Source organism: Ahaetulla prasina, chromosome 1 (genome assembly GCF_028640845.1).
Source record: "Ahaetulla prasina isolate Xishuangbanna chromosome 1, ASM2864084v1, whole genome shotgun sequence".
In the NCBI taxonomy this organism is placed as follows: Eukaryota; Metazoa; Chordata; class Lepidosauria; order Squamata; family Colubridae; genus Ahaetulla; species Ahaetulla prasina.
The window spans coordinates 300,630,875-300,650,056 of NC_080539.1; the positions used below are offsets into that span (position 1 = coordinate 300,630,875).

At 40.9% G+C, this 19,182-nt stretch overlaps 1 protein-coding gene across 1 annotated transcript in view; it reads right to left on the reverse strand.

Moving 5' to 3' along the window:
* Window positions 1-18,428, reverse strand: part of SLC8A3 (solute carrier family 8 member A3) — a 276,874-nt gene extending 258,446 nt beyond the window's left edge. Inside the window, exons 1-2 of the mRNA XM_058161924.1 lie at window positions 18,011-18,428; window positions 17,077-17,260 (exon numbers count right to left, since the gene is read on the reverse strand). The gene's annotated coding sequence lies outside the window, so the exon portion shown is untranslated. The remainder of the gene's footprint in view (window positions 1-17,076; window positions 17,261-18,010) is intronic.
* Window positions 18,429-19,182: the final 754 nt, after the last annotated feature.

The window sequence follows — 19,182 nt, forward strand, 5'->3', positions numbered from 1 at the left end:
TAAAATTTCTCTGAAAAAAGCTTTTCTAAATAATTCTGGCTTCAGGCCTGATTATAATATCAGAGCAGCTTTGGCTGCTTTATTACATGGTACTTTTTTTTTTTCATCAGAGACTTCTTATTGTGTTGATTCTCTGTATTTCTGAGCAGCTTTAACATCGGTGATCATGGGATACTGTAGCCAATGGAGTGATTTTAAAAGGGAGGAAATTTGATTAAGACCTTGGCTTAAAGTAGGTATGGAATAAAGCAAGGGGTCTCCCTCTCCCTCACCAAAAGCCTAGGTGAAGAACTAGATTTTCATAGTTCTTCTAAATAATAGCAGAATGGAACTGATTTGTTCCTGATTGCTTATTTGTACCCTATGCTTATCATTAAGTGTTGTATCATTAAGTGTTTAATTGTACCCTATGACCATCATTTGTGTTGTAAATGTTGTACCTTGATGAAGGTATCTTTTCTTTTATGTACACTGAGAGCATATGCACCAAGACAAGTTCCTTGTGTGTCCAATCACACTTGGCCAATAAAAATTCTATTCTATTCTATTCTATTCTATTCTATTCTGTTCTGTTCTGTTCTGTTCTGTTCTGTTCTGTTCTGTTCTGTTGTTCTGTTCTGTTCTGTTCTGTTCTGTTCTATTCTATTCTATTTTTTTCTATTCTATTCTATTTGGATCTCAGAAGGCACCACATTTCAGAGGACAGGTGCTGCTACCAAGAAAGTGTGCTTTCAGAGTCCTGATAAATGCCATTGTTTAAGCCGGTCTTCGACCGTTTTAGTTGATGGCCTTGTTAATATTTGTTTTTAAATTCTTTTAAATTTGCTATTTATTTGTTGTATTTTAAGATGGCTGTACACCGCCCTGAGTCCTTTGGGAGAAGGGCGGTATAAAAATTTAATTATAAATAAAATAAATAAATAAATAAAATAAAAGGATCCTGGAGCCTGCCAACCCTGTAAGATTGAATCAGTCAGGTAATCCCATAAATAGCCAGGGCTCTATGCCATGTAGGGCTTCATAAGTAACAACCAGCAACTTCAATCTCGCCTGGAAGCAAATTGGCAACCAGTGCAACTCACAAAACAAAGGTATTACAATGGGTAGATCAAGACATGCCTTTCACTGCTCGTGTCATTCCATTCTTGACCAGTTAAAAATTCTAGGTTCTCTTCAAGGACAGACTCATGTAAGAGCGCATTGCACAAGGTAATTAGGGCATGAGTGACACTTTGAAGGGCCTCCCAAACTAGGAAACGGTGAAACTGATGCACCAGATGGAGTGTGTAAAAGTCTTCTTGGCCCCAACTGCTACCTGTTCTCCAAGCAGGAGTTATGAGTCTAGGAATACACTTAGATTGCACACCAATGTTAAAATCCAAGATCAAAGATGGAATGTCCCTACATATGGGTAGCCCAAAGCCACTCTGTCTTGGGAGAACTGAGTCAGAGACAGGTCCTTCCAATCCAAACCCTTAGAGCCTCTAGGCACTGGGATAGAATTGTGACAGTCTTATTTGGCTGGTCTGGGTCTGAAAGATATACAGTAATTAGGGGTGGGGGGCATTATCAGCATACTACTGATACTGAATCCCAAACTGCAGATGACCTCACCCAGGAGTTTCATGTAGATGTTGAAAAGGAAGGAAGGAAGAGTACAATACTGTGGGATCTTCTCACAGGAGGACCTAGGGAGTAATATCTCTCCTCCTCCCAACCAAGTTAAGACTGCAACCAGCCCAGGAGAAAGAAAGAAAGAGAACCACCATAAAATGATGATCCTTACCCAACCCACAGATCTGGCACAGAAGAATATTGTGCCTGATGGTATCTAAAGCCACTGAGAGATCAAGGAACAAAAAGACTGATACCCCCTTTGATCCCTGCTCTACCACCAGTTATCAACACATGCAACCAAGGCTATCTCAGTACTAAATCCTGGCCTGAAACCCAACTGAAATGGGTCTAGGTCATCTATTTCCCCTGGAAAACAATCAATTGCTCAAAACTTTTCCTAAAAAAGGAAGGTTGAAGACTGTTTAGTAGTTTTCAAAAACTACTAAAGTTTTTGGTCAAAGAACAGTCTTTTCTGGGGGGGAGCACCATCCAGTCTTTTAGAGGCTGACCCCATGGCCCAGATCCAACTGCAAATCACCTCTTGTAATGGGTTGCAAGAGTAACCTTGAGAAACAGGAGGAAGAACCGGAACCAAGACCAAGGTTAGACAAAAGAAGCTTCAGTCTGAGGCAGAAATGTCATTTGAGAAAGCATTTCAGGTTTGACCCTCCCTAGTTTTTCTCAGAAGTTGTCTAATCAAACAATCTGTCAACTCATGTCAAAAGCTAGAGAGGGTGGGAGGTGTATTCAAACTTGTGAGATTCTTATTGTAATCTTATAACAAAAGTATTAGTAGTAGTCATAACTTTGGTTTCTTAGTCTGGTCTACCTTGAAGGGCTGATATATACCTGGGTACTTTTAAGACCCAGGTGGAGCCCAGATCCAGCAAAGAAATGGCTAAGCTGACAGCCTGGCCACTTTTTCAGGAGTTACCAACTCTAACTCTGATCATTCCTCCAGATACTAGTACCCCAGGCACCTCAGCCTGCCTGGCCCAACCAGAGTCCAGGTCAAAGCAAATCTGAAAGACTTTATCCATCAGATGGCCTGAATATTCCTCACAGCAGCCCAACAGATGTTCTTAACCCCACCTACCCATCCAACAGGGAACAGGTCACCCCAAACAGAGCCACTAAATGGTTATCAGTGGCCACAATAAGGATGAAGATCTGTGGACATTTATTGTCTTTATCATCCTGAGGTAATTCCTAATAGGGGCTCTGGCCCATGTCCACTTAAACACACTACATGTCTTCCTCCAACAGTTCTCCAAGCATCTCTTCTAGCTTTAAACAAAACTTAAGATGTATTTACTCAACTGGGCATCAGCAAGATAACAACCGCTCTAAGACCAGGCTACCTTTTATATTAATTTTATTTTAAACTACTATATAGCTAAATTATTTTTGTGTGATACATTATAAGTGACTGTTTTAATTTTTTTTTATTGATACATGCACCATTCTGGGTTCCCTTGGGAACACGTTAGTATAATAATCATTCCCAATAAAAAGAATGGTAAGCAAACTGTGGCTTAGCAGGATGGAAAGGCAAAAGGAAGAAAAAAAAAACTCTCTCAAATGGTCACCCGTGGTTAGAGATATTATTTTCCCAGAGACCATGGAAGTTACTTATATTTTGTCACTGAAGCTGGTGATGTATCACAAATGACTAATGGGAGGGAAGTTGCTTTAGGAAAAAAAAATGAGACATTTGCATTCACAGATCCATCAGAGATATTATGATCCATGTCCATAAACTACATTAAAACATGATCATTAAGAAGAATCAATTAAAATCCTCTGCAATATAAGTAATAAATATCAAAACCAAGAATATGAATCTCAGTTGGGAGATTTGCAGATAAATGTGTTGATGGGAGCTTTGGCCATAACATGAAAACCTTCTGTGCACTTATTTAATTTCTTGAAATATTGAATTAGATCATATTATTGCTTGACTGAAAAACAAATGAAACTTGGCAGGCAATCAAAGTTGTTTTTGACTAGGAGTTTATTAAAAAAAAAAATTGGAGACCAGCTGAAGAAAATTTTCCATGGGTTACTTATATATATATATATATATATATATATATATATATATATATATATATATATATATATATATATATATATATATATATATATATATGTTTTCTGAGGTTTTCACGGTGTTTGTATGTAGGTCTTTGGTTGTTGGGTTTTCTCCCGTGTAAAATTGGAAGTGTCTTGGCGGCGTTTGACGAAGTCTCATTCGTCATCTTCAGGCTTCAGCGTGCTTCTGGGAGCAATGTGAACAGCTGCGATCACACATTGCTCCCAGAAGCACGAAGCTGAAGCCTGAAGATGACGAATGAGACTTCGTCGAAACGTCGCCAAGACACTTCCAATTTTACATGGGAGAAAACCCGAACAACCAAAGACCTACATATATATATATATATATATATATATATATATATATATATATATATTGTGCAGTTTAGCTAAAAGGAAGAAATCTTTATTTGATTCATTATTGTATATAAATATAAAAACAATCCAAAAACAAACTTAGTATTTTCAGCCTGAGTTCTGAATTGCTCAGCTGCATAAAACTTTACTGAGAAGCACTTTTCAATAGATACCCCCAAAATGATCACTGAAGTTTTAGCTAAAAGATAAAACAGTTTGTTTAAATTAATGCAAAAATTACCAATGCTGGGTTGATAGCAGGGGTGAAATTTAAAAAAAATATTTTTTGGTTCTGTGGGCATGGCTTGTTGGAGGGGAGGTCATGTGACTGGGTGGGCGTGGCCAATTTGACAACACTCACAGCGAGGAGCTCCTCACTGGCCCCTCCCCTCCCAGCCACTCCTTGGAATATTCCTGCCCACCATCCTTCCTTCAGTCTATGCTGAGATTGAGGAATGGATGACAGGCAGGAAAATCCCCTTCCCCATTTTCCTGTCTTTCACAAAAACAGCTCCATTCCAGCTGCCCCCCCCATCCCCCTCCCTCCTGGGGACTACCTAAAAGGGACAGACTGCAGCAGCTCCATTCTGAATGGTGGGAGAAAAGTTAGCATTCTCCCTGCCACAGAATTCAAAGTTAAATCCAGCAGAGAGAATGTTAACTCTTCTCCCTCCATTCAGAACGGAGCTGCTGCTCCCTTTATTGTTCCCTCCTGGCTCGGCCCTCCTGGGGACTACCTTAAAGAGACAGACTGCAGCAGTTCCATTCTGAATGGAGGGAGAAAAGTTAGCATTCTCTCTGCTGGATTTAACTTTGAATTCTGTAGAATACTGAGCAGCCGGAAGAGGTGAGCAGTGACTGGCTGCACGTGGATGGGGCCAAGGAGAGTAATTACTACTGGTTTGGCGAACTGATGCCCATAATCCCTAGCAGTTTACCTGAACTGGTCCGAACTGGTAGGACTTCACCCCTGGTTTATAGAAATAGGTACAATTGTTCGAACCATGGTTTGTTATATAAAACATGAAAGTCTAATAAGTGATAAACTATGATTTACAAACCATAAGACTGAGTTCACACATTATATTAGGCAAACTGGATCTACTACATTATGTCTTGTTTGTTAGATTTATTTGTTACATTTATATTCTGCCTTTGGTTATGGGGTTGTGTATGCCTTAATACTCTTATTCCCCCCCACCCACAATAACAAACCTGTGAGTTAAATTGAGTTGAGGGAGAGTGACCAATCCAAAACCACACTACAAATTTTGTAGCTGAATGTAATCTCTGAAAGTAAAGTAAAAGCCACTGGGTTGCTCAGACAAAACAGTAGATAAAAGGATCTCACTAGAAAAGACTTCAGTTCAGGAACTGTGGAGTTCTTGATTGATTATTTGCTTGTAGACATTTCATTACCGAATTAGGTAACATTATCAGTGTGAATGAGAGGTGGGGTTTGTTGCCTTCACAGTTCAAGGAAACCAAACCCCCACCAAAACTTGACAGGACAAATTTTATACTGCATATAAGCAGGTAGCAAACCTCACCCAAATTCACATTAATGACATTATCTTTGTTGTAAGCAAACAACACCAAAAACTCCACAAGAGGATCTACTGACTCTGGGTCTATTGAATTTTTTTTTCCAAAAAATTGGGGTTTTTTTAAAACTCAAAAAAAGGGAGTGGTACTTTTGAGGAATCCCACTGATTCCAATTAGAGACCATTAAATATATAGAATACCAACGGAACTTTCTTAATGGTGGAAACTATTGATTGGAACATAGAGAATAAGGACAGCTCCTTATTTCCTAATCTTATCTAAGGATCCTTCTATACAAGTGCGTGCCCCCACTGGTGCAAAATTGGCTCATAAATTGTCTAATCAAATGATATCAACTCATGTCAAAAGCTCTTTGTTTCTGTATTTATACCAGTTTTATTTGAAATTGGAGCAAAACAGTTTTTCAGCACTGGAACTGATGGTCTGCCCTCTTAGTGATGGGAAATTTTGCTCTACGCATCCTTGATTTATTCTTTTCAAGGCAATAGTTCTCAATCGATCAATCATTAATCAATCCTAAAAGCTGCCTTATATGATCTCTGGTCCCCTATTGAAAAGAAAGAGAAAACAAAAGCAAAATTTGTCCATTTCATCCCTGCAGTCTTCAAGGACCTGCAAACAGCCAATTGCTTCAATCAAAGCCATCTTATTCATTTTAAAATGAAATTCCTATATTGTTTGTGCCTTTTTTACTGAATAATAAGAGTACCATTCTAGATGGCCCTGGGTAGCTTTACAAGTTAAAACCGCCATACAGTACAAAATGAATATAGCAATAAAAACACTGTCCATTCAGGGAGCAAAACCCTGTCCATAATCTTCACAACTCCTGAAGCCCATCCTTCCAACACAAAGACAGACAAGGCAGAACCCTTGTGGATCTCTAAGGGGATATTGTTCCAAAAGGCATGTGTCATGGCAGAAGATGCTGCTTCCTACATTTCCCTAGATGGCATTACTTAATTGAAGGAACTTGAAGCAACCAATCCTATCAGAACAAAGGGATGGACAACATGAGACATTGATGGTCCTTCAGACAGCTAGACCAGATAGGTGACTTATTGGCCTTTCAAAGTAGATCAAGTAAGGGACAGAAAATGCAAAGACTACTGGAAATCTCCATTATAGGGCAGGGGTGTCAAACATGAGTCATCACATCATCATGGGACGTATTGTGACATTTTCCCCTGGTCATGCGCTGGGCCTGTGGGCCGTGAGTTTAAACCCGTTATAGGGTATAATAACAATAATAACATTGAACGCATGTCAGAGTTTCTTTCTTCCCCTTCTTATTACAAACAGAACCAAGATGGAGTTATCTTGAGTTTCACCTTCTCTTCATTTCTAGGGCGAAGTTAATATTTATTTAACAATGCTTATATTCCCTTTCCAGGGTTGTCTCTGCACTCCTCTACATTTTGACCCAGAAGCTAAGTGGCAGCCAGTACAGTTCACGCAGCAGTGGTGTTATGTGAGCACCACAAAGCTTGCCCATTACTGCTTATGTTGCCATCTTCTGAAGCAGCTTTAGCTTCCAAGTGACCATCATCCTGCAAGCATGGTTAGCAATAACGTGGAAAGCACTAGATTGCAGTACTATAAACAGGGTATCACCGTTCTTTTAGATAATTTTATATGCAATGCAATGGTGACACAAGATTGCTTGGACTTACAAATTATCCTGTCTTACAAAGCTTCCCTTCACAGCAACATGCAGTGGTTATTTATTTTATTTCCTTTTTGGTGTGGAGTGGGGAAAAAGACATTTTTCTTCCTCCAAGATCTATGGCAGCTCAGGGGGAAAAACACTGATTGAATGTAGGGGTTCAGGACCTCCTGTTGGTCAACATGAAGAAGCACTAAGTGACTCACGGGGTTCTCAGCATGTTCCTTATGTTTCCAAGCCAGCAGGGGGAAAATTGCAGGTTGATTTCAATTTGCTTTGGAAGGACTTGAAAATAAAAACAGTGTTGAGGAAACGTTCTGAAACAATTTGCTTTTGAACTAAGTGCTATTTTTTTTGTTCAGATTCACTCTAAATAAGACATTTGGCATTTAAACGTAATTTCAAGGATGAGCCTAAATGTCTAATTCCAATTTAACAAACTGACTTATTAAAAACTCCTAATGCAACAATATAGTATCATAAACATATAAATAAGCATCTTTTATTTTATCCATTTTCTGAACAAACCTGCATAACCATATTAAAGGAGTTTGAAATGTCCTTCATCAGGTTTGTACAACTTTCAAGCCATCAATGTTGGCCTTTCTGGCCTGCCACTGCTTAAATTCTCATTCTGTTTATCTTCAGCAACTTATGGAAATGCTCCACCATGTATCACTGATGGTCTGTTCACAGATCATGTGTTGTCTAGGGTGGACTTCCATTGTGTACTCAGAATTCCGGGTAGTCAAAGAGGAATAGGAAACCAATTCAGGATTTTCTCCCGAATAGTTAGTTATAAGTAAGATCATATTGTAACAATACAACTGTACAAATAATGGCTATTAGCCATGCTGAGCACAGTGATGATGACTGAATTCATGCGGATTATACTAAGCCATTGTTTTCTGAACAAATTCACTAGAGATTGAATTTATATAACAAATTAAGGTGTAAGGTACAGTTTATAAACCTCGGCTAACTTCATACAACATACTAATGAACAAATTTGTTCAATTACACAGTGTGTAAGTTCAGGCGATATCCTATGTAAGTCTATGTGCTTAAATTAAATTCATTTAGTGAGGGCCGATATTCTACTCCCTGAAAAACTGTCTCCCCGATTAAATATTTTAATTATATTTTATTATAAAAGTACAAATATATACTGCTTCCATTGCAATTATATCCTTTTGTTAACAGATTATGTGTTTGATAGAAAATCTAAGAATTCTCAGATGTTCTTGGACTATTATACTTTGTCATTATTCACTGAATTTGATTATGGGCCATCAGTCAATCCTGATGCTCACCTAGTGACTATCTAGTGATGACAATCTGTCTCTAACCCCGTAATTCAGATTTTCCAATGGTGCACCCACAAACCTTGTAACTGAGTCCACCCACCTTCCTCCTAGTCATCCTATTCTTCTCTCTCCTTTCTCCTTTCCAGCATGACAACTTTCTCCAGAGAGATAGGCCTTCACATAATTTATCTGAAATAGGGCAATTTCACCCTGGTCATTTTTGCCTTGAGCGAGATTACGGGATGCTTTATTTGATCATCAATTGGTCTGTTTTCTTGGCTGTCCATCAGAGGTGGGTTTCAGCAGGTTCTGACCAGTTCTGGAGAACCAATAGTGGAAATTTTGAGTAGTTCAGAGAGCTGGTAGTAAAAATTCTGACTGGCCCCGCCCCCATCAATTCTCTGCCTTTCAAGTCCCAGCTGATCAGGAGGAAATGGGGATTTTGCAGTAAGCTTCCCCTGGATTGGGGAGGGAATGGAGATTTTACCGTATCCTTCCCCTGACATGCCCACCAAGCCACGCCCACCAAGCCATGCCACGCCCACCAAGCCACGCCCACAGAACCAGTAGTAAAAATATTTGAAACCCACCATTGCTGTCCATGTATTGTCAGATACTCTTAGTCATCACTGTGAAGATTGACAGAGTTATAAACTGAAAACACAGGTGTCCAGAACAAGCCACAATGACGTCAGAATGACACAAATGACACAAATATTTTCTGAGTGATGTCACACTCCAATTCTCACAATTCTCCAATTCTATCTATATCTGATAGTTTCAATCAACTGAACTTCAGGCAGATAAAAGCTGCATTGGAACTCCAATAAACTTTCTTCTCCGAAAGGTTTCAATAGGAGTATAAATAAATGCTAGATATTAACTTTGATATTTAAAAAAAAATATGCTGAGTAAACTCAAAATATGATATCATAAGTATAATTTAAGTCTATGGGAACTCTCTAGAAAGCAAGAAAGGAGTAATTGTTTATGGAGATAAATGTAAGCATCAGTTTTTAATATACAGGTAAATTTAATGCTGGCTAATGCGAGACACTGGAAATTTATCTAGTTTAGTATTCAAACCCAACAGAATACTTCTTGTTGTACTTTTTCTCCTTCGTTTGTATAAACAATCTCAAAGCAATAGCTGTGTTTACCTGAAGTTAAAATATAGAAAAACTATTAGGTTATCGAAAAATAACAGTTTAATTCTTGCTACTGTCTCTGAAAGGGCCTGAACTTAATGAGCCTAGATAAATCATTGGCATATCTCAGATTTTGAAGAATCCCTAATTAAGAGTGCATTTCTGCCAGGGGAAAGCAGCAGAGAAATTGCAATCTCCAGTAGGATGACATACAATGGTACATTAGCCATAGAGTTTTATAAACTTCAGTGTTAAATGACATAAAATAATTTTTTAGAGTTATTTAACTTCGGATCGATTTCTAATCAGAAGTTGTTGACTCATTTTTCTGTCCCTGAAAACAAAGTTAGACAAGGGATCCAGAAAGAGCCAATGTGTGTGGCAAGATATCAAATTAAACTCATAAATAACTAAGTTTTTAGCAGATCCATATCCACAAGGAGAATGTCATAAGCCTTGAAACAAGCCCACCTAATCTGACTTTCTGGTAGATGTAAAATGAATTAAGTAACTTGATCATGCAATAAAATCAGTGAGGAACAATTCATATAGACTTTTACAAGAAAACTGATTTCAGGCATAAAAAATATAAGCTATTATAATAGCATATGATTATGAATAAAAAGAATTTCACGTACGACTTTGTACTGATATTGTTTCCTGTTTGCCTATTTGTACCCTATGACTATCATTAAATGTTGTATCATTAAGTGTTAAATTTGTACCCTATGACTATCATTAAGTGCTGCAAGTGTTGCACCTTGATGAAGGTATCTTTTCTTTTATGTACACTGAGAGCATATGTTGTTGTTGTTAGTTGCAAAGTCGTGTCCGATCCATCGCGACCCCATGGACAACATTCCTCCAGGCCTTCCTATCCTCTACCATCTTCTGGAGTCCATTTAAACTCACGTCTACTGCTTCAGTATATGTACCAAGACAAATTCCTTGTGTGTTCAATCACACTTGGCCAATAAAGAATTCTGTTCTGTTCTGTTCTGTTCTGTTCTGTTCTGTTCTGTTCTGTTCTATTCTATTCTATTTTGTTCTATTCTATTCTACAATAACTATAAATTCGATCACCATTTTAGAGAGTTAATTTATTTATTAGACTGATATGGTTGTCTCAAATACATGATTCTTGGGGGTGGGGGGTTCATTTCAATCCAATAGATAAATAAATTTCTACAACTGAGTGAGAGCTAAGAGGTTTCCTTTTTTTAGAGTCAACTTTTCCTCACATTTTCAGGAGCCGATCTACTGTATTCTTTTCCAACATGCAAAATCAATCACTCTGAATGTACAGAGGCCACCAAACATAAGAATGTTATGGAAATGCACTTTCTTGAATCAACAAATGTTTCAAAATCCAAAATCTTTAGTGGTTCCACTCAAGAGATTACAATGCCATTGTTAGTCAAGGATCCTCAAATGTCTTCATCACTCCAGAATTACAAAAAGCAACAGGAAAGAGGCGAAAAGGATGGTTTGACTAAAAGTTTTCAAAGTTTGTATTATTATCAGGATTCTGAATATCAGGATCTGTCACATACAAATAAGGCTTAATGTGGAACAGGGATGTGTAGCTTGCATTTTCTTATTATGAACACAGCTTACTTGGTTCGTTTGTGACTCAGATAAATGCCTGTAATGCATCTCTAGCTTTCTGGTGCTCTTCCCCTTTCTGTGACTTGACCATGATGTTATTTATTCACTATTTATTTATTTTATTTATTTTTATTTTCATCAAGCATGTATTTTATGACAGATGCAAGTGTAAACATAATTATAAATACATGAAAAGAATACAAATAAAAGAAAACATTAGGACAGGGACAGTAGGCATGCTGGTGCACTTATACTCTTAGGAATGGGGTGAGGTCTACAGTAGACAGTCTAAGGTTAAAGTTTTGGGGATTTGGGGAAGAAAATCTACCCCAAAGTTAGGTAGTGCATTCCAGGCACTGACCACTCTGTTACTGAAGTCGTATTTTCTGCAGTCTAGTTTGGATTGGTTTACCACGAGTTTATATCTATTGTGTGCTCTTGTATTCATTGGCTGGTAGGACATTGTAGCAGATGATTTTATGTACTATGCTTAGGTCAGATCGAAGATGGTGAAGTTCTAAGTTGTCTAAGCCCAAAATTTCAAGTCTGGTGGTGTAAGGTATTTTGTTGAGAGCAGAGGAGTTGAGAGCTCTTTTTGTGAAATATCTCTGGACTCGTTCGATTCTATTAATGTCCGATATGCAGCACAGGTTCCAGATAGATGAGCTGTATTCAAGAATTGGTCTGGCAAAAGTTTTGTATGCCCTAGTTTGCAGTTCAATATTACCGGAGAAGAAACTACGGAAGATTAGGATAACAACTCTTAATGCTTTTTTAGCAATGCTGTTACAGTGAGCTCTGGCACTTAGATCATTTGAGATGAGTACTCCAAGGTCTTTGAGGGAGTGAGGGTAGAAGAAATGAAGAAATTGCATAGCTTCAATTTCTTCATATGTATCTAGATCAGGAATTAATCCAGCATCTGAAATATAGGATAAGCCATGTTTGTTTCTAGGTTCTTCAGTTTCAAACCGATTCCATTTGCCCTTCAATCTTTAAAAATGGAAAGTGTATAAATGAAATTCATATTTTTACCAATAAAAAAGGAATTAAACCCAGGATCTCTAGTCATTCTAAAATTCCATTAGATATTTTACAGAGATATCAAGTGCTTCAAATTTCAATTACCCAGGTTCAATCACCCTACAACAGTGATACTTGGGCTTGGGAAATTTAAGAGTAGTAGAATGCTGAGAATTGAAGCCCACTCCTCTTAAACCCCTCTTAAACTTGCTAACAATGAGAAACACTGCCCTACGACCACATAAGATTCCAGCAGGCTCCAAGCACAGTTAGCAAATAGCCAGATCTGCAAATCTTTAAAATGTACAGATCTGCAGATCTTTACATTTCCCAGAATATTTAGAAGGAAACTAAAATCCCAGCTCTCCATGCGTGTGATGCTGATGCTAAACATGTTCAGGAAGTTCTGCCATAAAAAAGGGCGCACTCAAACCATCCAATCCAGAGCATTTGAATAAAACAGAACAAAACAAAATTAATGACAGAGTCAGAAGGGATCTTGGAGATTTTCTAGTCCAACCCCCTGATCAAGCAGGAGACCCTATAACCGTGATGGCGAACCTATGACATGCGTGCCAGAGATGACACGCAGAGCCTTCTCTGTAAACACGCGCATCATCGCCAGCTGCTCTTCCAGGTTCCGTTGCATAAATGCATGCTGGCCACCTGGTCCGGCACGCATGCACACTGGCCAGCTGCTCTCTTCTGGGTACTATCACACACATGTGCTATGGCCAGCTGTTCTCTTCCAGTTTCCGGTGCTCTGACATGCGTTCCAGTTTCGGCACTTGGTGCTGAAAAGGTTAGCCATCACTGCCCTATAACATTCTGGACAAGTGGCTGTCCAGTCTTTTCTTAAAAACCTCCAGTGATGGAGCACCTGTAACTTCTGAAGACAACCCATTCTACTGGTTGATTGTTCTGTCAGGCAATTTCTCCTTAGTTCTAGGTTGCTTGTCTCCCTGATTAGTTTCCATCCATTACTTCTTGTTCTGCCATCTTGCCTTTGGAAAGTAGGTTGACTCCCCCTTCTTTGTGGCAGCCCCTTAAATATTAGAACACTGCTATCTTGTCATCCCTAGTCCTTCTTTTCACCAGACTAGAAATACCCAATCCCTGCAATATGTTTATATGTTTTAGCCTCCAGTCCCCTAATCATCTTTGTTGCTCTTCTGTGCACTCTTTCTAGAGTCTCAACATTTTTTTTCTTTCTCTGCAAATTTTTCTTATTCTGCAAATACCACTTGTATTTTACTTCCCTGATACATAGAATTAGGATAGATACTAAACCTGCTAATCAAAAGCAGCTTTCTTCACAGATTATGTGGGATGGATTTATAAAATCTGTAGTCTAACTAAAAATCTGAGGACTGCTAAATTAAGAAAGGCAGATTTTAGAAACCAGAGTGGCATGTCTAGATTAGATAAAACAAATATTGATGGTTAAAAATCAAAGATCCCACTAGTAGCTGCATATTCTTCTATTTAATTTGGGTTTTCCCTTTCCCTATAATCACAGTATCCACTAAATATGCCTTCTAACTGCAAACAACTTCTATTTGTAGAAAAGACATCCCCATGGAACAGAAAGTCCACTAATTCAGGATAATTACTAACAGATACCACACCCAGGTAACTACACTGAAATTATAATGCAATATGTAAAAGAAAACCTCTATCAGCCAAAGTAGAAGGAAAGAAACTATTTTGGACCATTGGATAGTCTGAGCACAGCCATACATGAGTGAAAGGGTTTGGTTAGGAAGAGAAGAATCAGGCACAATAATCTTTCATTATTTAGACAGTACTCCCTCCAATCTCAGTCTATCCAAAGGTTGATGGTGAATTAGCAATAGGCAGCCTAAGACTGGTTTCTGCCAGACAAATAGGGAGACATATCATAGGTCACAAACCCACAAAATTCCTCCTTCACCTCTTTTCCATGATGGATGAGAAGGTCAAGCTAAGAGGAATCCGTGGATTTATGTCTTATACAGCTCAGTCTTTAGCTGGGCTGGTTCCCTATCTCTGAATCAAATATAAATGTCTTTTCATTGCAGACTAATTATGAAAATGAAACACATTAGAAAGTATTGTCGCGTTCCCAGTCCTATAACAGTCTTAAGAGGCAATCTTATTTTAGACAGGAAGAATGGTAACTCGCTCTGACAACTGATCTTTCCAACTGAGAAATTTCCACTTTGGAGCCAGAACACATACATTCAATTGTGCATTTGCTGAGGACACTGTTCAATATTACCTGCTTTTCCAAAATAAAGATTAAATGTAAAGGTATGGAATCTCAACACATGTGCACTAAAAAGCCCCCAAAAGCACCATGCTAGTATTTTTTTGCAGTGATCTCACCACAGAACCACAAGATCTAAAAACAGCCAGTGGGGGAAAAACCAGCAACTAGAATTAAAGAGGCAGTAGTTGGACAATTTGAGGTTTTACAAGATTCTACCACCAAGTATTCATTGTCTATCATTTTTCAGGGAAAACTATGTTATTTAGATCAAGGCTGAGCAGAGGGCACATCTGGAAAGACGGTTACTTGTCTGAATAATTTGTGGTAATACTTTACTCCCATAGATTTAATGCAGCAAAAATAATTCTGCTTCCCACTGTAAATTCACATGAAGAAATTTTGCTTCTCTAGCAGGAAAAGGATGCAAAACATTTCTTAATTCTTGAACACATGCCTTTTGCATCAAATACTGGTTGATGGATCTTGGGATTTCAGGGAAGAGACATAGAGTTCACAAACCTGAAAACTACCTACCTACACCCCCCCCCTTGAAAGAAGCAATACAGTTACTATACCAAACAAAATAAGATAAGCTTACTTGGGTTCTTTTGGTTAAAAAATGAAAAAGGTTTTGTTGGGCTAACTTCTACTTACAATATCTACATAGGAAAATGAAGAGGAAACTGTAACAATTAAGTAAGTTAAAACATACCAATTGTACTCCTTCCAATTTACAATAATTTTCACTCTTTCTTTGCAGGAAACAGCATCAACTGTTTAAGTGTCCCTTATGTTGAATTGGAAGAAAGTCTAAAAAAGTCTACAAAGCTTATGCAATCATTACTGTGCGTTAGCCTTTATTTTAGCTGCCCCAGAGGGAGAGGGCTACCTCCCTAGTAGAAACTACTACATAAAGTTAAGGCCATCTGTTTCTCCTCTGGCATTATTCTCCCCCCAGCTTGAAGGAAAGAAAAGGGGCTTTGATAGGCCCAAGTACTCAGTCCCGGACAGAGCTAAGGGCAGTGGTGGGATTCAAGTAATTTAACAACCGGTTCTCTGCCCTAATGATTTCTTCCAACAACCAGTTTACCAAATTGCTCAGAAAGTTAACAACCGGTTCTCCCGAAGTGGTGCGAACTGGCTGAATCCCACCACTGGCTAAGGGTCCCTTGTAAGCATGGCCTCCCCCCCCGCCCCCCCTGCTCCCTATTAAAAGTCCCCTCTTCTCATCCTATTTAGGGACGAGGATGGCGCAAGAGCTATATTTGCAAAACGAGGTAAACACCACGGATGGAGCGCAACAGCTGCCAAAGATTAATCTCACCCGTTGAGAGAAAGCGGCTGGCTTGCGCAGCCACTACCCCCTAAAAGGTGGGGGGTGGGAATCCTTTCGCCGGTTTCGGTTTGAAAGCAGTCTCGGATCTTCCCTTTTCCAATTCCAACCCTTCTCCGCCCCAATAATCCCTCCTCTACTGTTTAAACGGGGAGGGGAGGGGAGATGGCCCCGGCGGGATTATTCTGGTCCTTATAACATTTTGCTACTTTTGTTACCGAACGGCAGTTTTTCTTTGCCACCGGCGCGAGAATAAACTAAGCAGGCTGCCTCTGAATGCAGAAATCCGGCTTTGGGGAAAGTAAAAAGAAAAGAAAGAAAAGAAAGAAAAGAAAACGATCGCCTTTGAATTCATTCGGCCTCTTGCTCTCGAGGCCCTCCCTTGTTCTTCGTCCCTGGCCCTTTCTGTCTTTCCCACCACCCACCCCCCGTTTCCTGCGGCGTCTATCAGCAAGTTCGGTAGATATTGGGAATCCCGGGTTTGGGTGCAAGGGAGAACCCCCTCCTGCGCCTGGTGCAGGACCCAGACTTCTTACTGGATTGATATTAAACCGCTCTCCCTACTGGCAAAGCCTGATCCCGGGGATATAATCACTGCCAGGCAGGGAGAGGAGTTTTTGAGCGGCCAGCCAAGCAAGCGGGTGCAAAGCTTCAAACTACACCTCGGATGGAGCGCGCAAAAGCCAGCAGATCGCCGCCTTCCCTGCAATTTCCCCCAGCAATTTTCTGTTGGTCTGAGTGCGGAGCTAGAAAAAGAGGCTGCAGCGGCAGCAGGCTTATCTCCCGACGCAGGTTCAACACGCGCACTCACGCATAGAATGGCACGAGCAAAGACTCCGCTCCAACCAGGCGGGCGAGAAAAGAACAAATAAATAACTAAATCACGCCTCGTGTGTTTTCATGTGCAGTGTTTGATACCTGGCAGGTCCCCGACGACTGGGTTTGCAAAACCATCCCATCTCTCTTCCTCCAAAGCCTTCAGCCTGAAACAGGCAACCAATGCCAAGTCCACTTCGCCCGGCTTGCAAACCGCCGGCTTGCCTTGCGGGAAGATCGTGCTATTAAAATGGGATCGAACCCCCCTCCCCTTCCCGACACTTACCTTTCCGCGGGGGCGGGGGAGGGCGTTCCTTCTTAACTCCCCCGATACAGATCCTTCCCGGTTTTTAGCGCGGTCTCATTGCATCCCGTGGTAGATTGTTGCCAGAATCTGCGGGGTGGGGAGGCGACGGGGGGTTGGGGGAATCTCCTTGACATGTCAGTCGAAGTTGCCTTCCCTTCGGCAGCTACGAGTCAGGGGGAAGAACGTAGGGAACTGCTCAGCTTTCGGCCGTGCACAGAAAAGGAATTAGGAAGGGAGGGGGCGTGCGAGCAGGGAGCCGGGGGAAGAAGAAGAGGAGGAGGAGGAGGAGGAGGAGGAGGATGAAGAAGCAGAGCGTGCGGTGGTGGGGGAGGAAGGCAAAAGAGGGAAGTGACGACTTGCAGTCCAGAGGATCAGCTTGGGCTTTTCCCTTCCCTCTCTCTCACACCACCCCAGTTTCAGAGGTTTCCCAGCATCTCAGCACCAGCCGGGGAAGCTCAGCGCCCGCTCGGCTTGTGGATGAGAAGGTGGGCACAGCTCGCCTTGGGCACAACTGCAGCGAGGGAAGGGACCAAATCAACAAAGCCAATCTGCCAGCCTCTCCAAGCTCCGCGTCACCCTGCCAGCCGGGAGCGAGAACTGCAAGCGAATTACAAGCCCTGCATATTTATCCTTCGCGACGCCGCGCGCAAGGAGGAGGAGGAGGAGGAAGGCGGCGGGGGAGGGAAAGGCGGTTTCGGACTCAAACGAGGACTTTGAAGCAAATCGCGAGGCTGGAAGCCGCAGGCGAGCCCCTCGCTATTATAGGAGCCCGGCCAGGGGCGGCCTTTCGGCCGCAGAGGGGAGGACAGGCCGGCGGTCAAGGAGCGCTCGAGTTTGGTGGCTTGAACTCGGCCAGAGAAAACACGAGAGGCGAGGGCGGGTGAAGAGCGGGCGCAAACGTGGCGAAACGTACCAGCCAGCCCGAGTCCTTTGCGTTTGGCAAGGACCTCCGGGAGAGCTTAAATTAGCCTTTTTGGAAATTGCTTAGGAGAGTCCGCCTTGGTTTAGGCGGCGTGGCGATGTTGGGGAAGCCACCTGACCTGCTGGTCGAGCACGGAAGAGCCCGTCCATTTGGGAGTCTTTCTTCACCCTAGTCAAATAACTACTTGGGAGGCAGCGGGAATATTTGAAGGCTAAAAATAGGACGTGCCGCCTGGCAAATTACTGTTTGACTTTAGAAAGGAATGAGCTTGCTGGAAAATGTGGATTTGTTCAGCCTGGAAGAGGTTAACCTCTGAATGTTGGAACTGAGGGAAGCCAAGCAGAGAAGTTTCCTGACCCAGAATTGCCTCTCTATATTTGTCAGAAGCAAGCACTGGGAAAGGAGCTTGAAGAAATCTGGCCTAGCTCTTCTTTTATGGTGCTTTAGAGAGGGCTGCCTCCTTTGATGTGATGCCTCCTAAATGTAATGGACTACAGCACCCATCATCCTTCTCCTGTTCCATGGGAGCATGTTCTTGAGAAGTTCAGCTGTCCTTTGGAATAAATGAGATGTACACACACACAGAGAGAGAGAGAGAGTGCAATAATTCACCAGGCTAGTTTTAAGATGAAGTGCCCTAATTTTATTTTGCTTTGTAAACAACAATGAGCATTGGGTGGGCTAGACATTGCTGTAATGCTTGTTTCCGTATATTGTCAATCATCAGGAGATATATTACATTTTCCAGAGACTGGCTATCACTGATGAATCCTGAACACTTGGTGAACAGCATTCAAGACCATTTTGTGGCCTGAAATCTTGCTAAATTTGGAGAAAGAGACTGAACCTGGGGGGAAGTAGAGCATTCAGACCCAAAAGGGTGTCTTTCAATCTCAGCCACTTCAAGATGTGTAGAGTTCAACTCCCCCCACAAGAATATTGGAAAATTCTGGGAGCTGAATTCCAAAAATCTTAAAGCGACTGAGATTGAAAGAAACTGTATTAGAGTGAGAAACAGGCTTACTTCTAAGTAAAAACTTGCTCAAGAGTAGGATTTTATTCATAGGAAGGATTAGTTCTAATGGAAGCCATGGTGGGACATCAGGAATCTTGGTTTCACAATTCTCATTTCCTAGCAGCCAATGCAGGAACTACACTATATT